This window comes from Xiphophorus couchianus, chromosome 19 (assembly GCF_001444195.1).
Source record: "Xiphophorus couchianus chromosome 19, X_couchianus-1.0, whole genome shotgun sequence".
NCBI lineage: Eukaryota > Metazoa > Chordata > Actinopteri > Cyprinodontiformes > Poeciliidae > Xiphophorus > Xiphophorus couchianus.
This window is the reverse complement of record NC_040246.1, coordinates 4,708,134-4,710,387: the sequence shown is the minus strand read 5'-3', so window position 1 is coordinate 4,710,387 and position 2,254 is coordinate 4,708,134. Positions and strand designations below refer to the sequence as shown.

Genomic DNA, 2,254 nt, shown 5'->3' with positions numbered 1-2,254 from the left:
TGTCTTGTGGATTTTCTATTTTGGTTTTGCTAGTAAACACCAAATTATCTGAAAATTATTTTCTGGAGGCATGAGGGGTAAAAGCTGAACTCTAGATTTTCTTCTTAAGTCCTTCAACATAGATTCATGTAAATTAATGGTCTTTCTAAAAGAGCTAAACATTTTAGATATTTTCACAACCTGTTTTTAAAACTGTACACAGACCCAAATTCCCTCTTTGAAAGTTATTGACTATTTTAGCTACAAATGCTGCATAGTGACTGTGTAACTTTTGTCTTTAAATTTACTTCATTTAATAAAGAATCACAAAATTGTTGTATTTTACAGCAGCAACAATGTTGGTGTGACCCAGATCACACTTGGAGAACAATCTTTCAACATGGGGCAGCATATATCCTCTTCTGCTCTTCTCTCGTGTGGGATTCCACAGGGCTCAGTTTTTAGTCCCCTTCTCTTTGCTCTGTGTTTTCTCCCACTTTGCTCCATTCTGAAGAAATGTGGTGTGTCACGTTATGCAGATGATGATAAGATTTATTCAGTCATTGCCTTGCTGTCTTCCTGGCATGAAGGGCCTGGATGGCTCTCAATTTCATAACGACCAACTTCCAAATTGGGATTAAAGTTTATCCTGCATTTTTTACATTGAGATCAGAGTAACCTCCGGATCAGGCTTCTGGTAGTTAATGCTGCTGGCCAAAAAGTTCCTTTTATGAAATCTTTTGAGACATTAGCCAACACCTTTTCAAACACTTAGTGGGATTATAGTAATCCCCTTCATGTATGGATTTATGGTTATAGCATAGAATATTTCAACTCTCTCACTGATGCAAGTAAATATGAGCACATATCCCAATTTTTGCTTCACTTTACTCACTATAATATATATTAGGATAATTTTTTTAAGTTTTTGCTTGCTTTTAAAAGCCCAATTTAATCAAGCCTTGCCCTACCTCCCTGTGCGTTTTTACACCCACCATTGAATTTCTGTTTAGCCTGCTTCATGTTGCCTGTCAAGTTCTATTGAAGGGATTTCTTAATTAAACTGACCTGACATTTAGTCAAACTGCGCTCATCAAGAGGCAGGTTGCTTTGGATAATTATTTCCTTTCAATACACTAAATAATTTGAAAACCGATTTTTCTATTTACTCAATTTGTGTTATATGACATCACTGGATAGTTTTAAGGACATTAGTAAGTGGGAAAATAATTTTTTTATTATTATTATTTCACCGAAGCTGTACACCTACGAAGAGGTGCGTGTCATTTATTTATTTATTTATTTGTGTGATCTTCAGTTGTTATTTCCTAAAGAAAAAATAATTACGTGGCAATCAAATAATTTAGCTAGTTGCTATTACAAAAAAAAAAAAAAAAAAATCGATTATTTATGCAAACGGCTTACCATACACTCGTGTGCGCGCATGCGTAAAGCAGCAGGTGTTCGCGCATGGCATCTGCGTGCCTGCCTGCGCTCTGCCGTCCCCTGCCGCTGGCTCGCTGCTGATGCCGCGCGGCGGAACGGAACGGCTCGGCTCGTGCGTTTCTGCGTACCGCTGCAGCCGCAGTTGCCGAGCTTCACAGGCGAATGAAACCGGAGAGCAGCTCGACAAAAGAAAATATGACGACGGAAGGTCCGAGCCGCTCCTCGCCATCCACACAGCTGTAACCTCGGCGGGAAAAGGGTCGTGGATTTTGTCGGACGTGAGAATGCGGCTGTGACTCACGGTGGAAATATCCCTGGACCACTCCGCTCAGCCTCCCTATCTGACTCCGCCGCCGATGGTGACGATGCTCTAAAGCTGAATCTGCCTGCGGTCCATCCGGTAAAAAAAAAAAAAAAAAAAGACCTTCTCTCTTTAAATACAGTCGAGGCATCTGCGAGATTTGACAAGGTGCAAGATTTCCATTATTTAGGAATCAAGACCAAAAAAAAAAAAAAAAAGGAGGAGGAGGAGGAGGCGGGGAGGAGGGAAATAAAATCAAATCATCACGACACATAATTCCCATTGCGGAAATAAGATAACCTAAATAAGGAGTAAAATCGGGCAACACGGCTGCGTTTTTTTGTTCCTCCTGGAGCGATCTGCTCGGAGTGAGGATGACGGGAGAAATGAATGATATCAGCGGTGAGGAGGTGCTGCAGTAACCGCGAGTCCTTCTGTTCGGATGTTGTCATTACCGCCGATCCGAAGGTGCGGTTGCACTGTACCCAGTCCTACTTATTTAAATGGCTATCTGTGATTTATTACTAC

The 2,254-nt window shown here is 40.9% G+C and overlaps 1 protein-coding gene across 6 annotated transcripts in view; it reads left to right on the top strand.

Moving 5' to 3' along the window:
* The first annotated feature begins 1,448 nt into the window (after positions 1 to 1,448).
* Positions 1,449 to 2,254, top strand: part of dtnbb (dystrobrevin, beta b) — a 38,833-nt gene continuing 38,027 nt past the window's right edge. For 4 of the 6 annotated variants that reach the window (XM_028000512.1, XM_028000511.1, XM_028000513.1 and 1 more), the window contains exon 1: positions 1,450 to 1,825. The gene's annotated coding sequence lies outside the window, so the exon portion shown is untranslated. Of the gene's footprint in view, positions 1,826 to 2,254 lie in introns of all 6 variants that reach the window. The other 2 variants (XM_028000510.1, XM_028000515.1) reach the window with 2 other exon arrangements.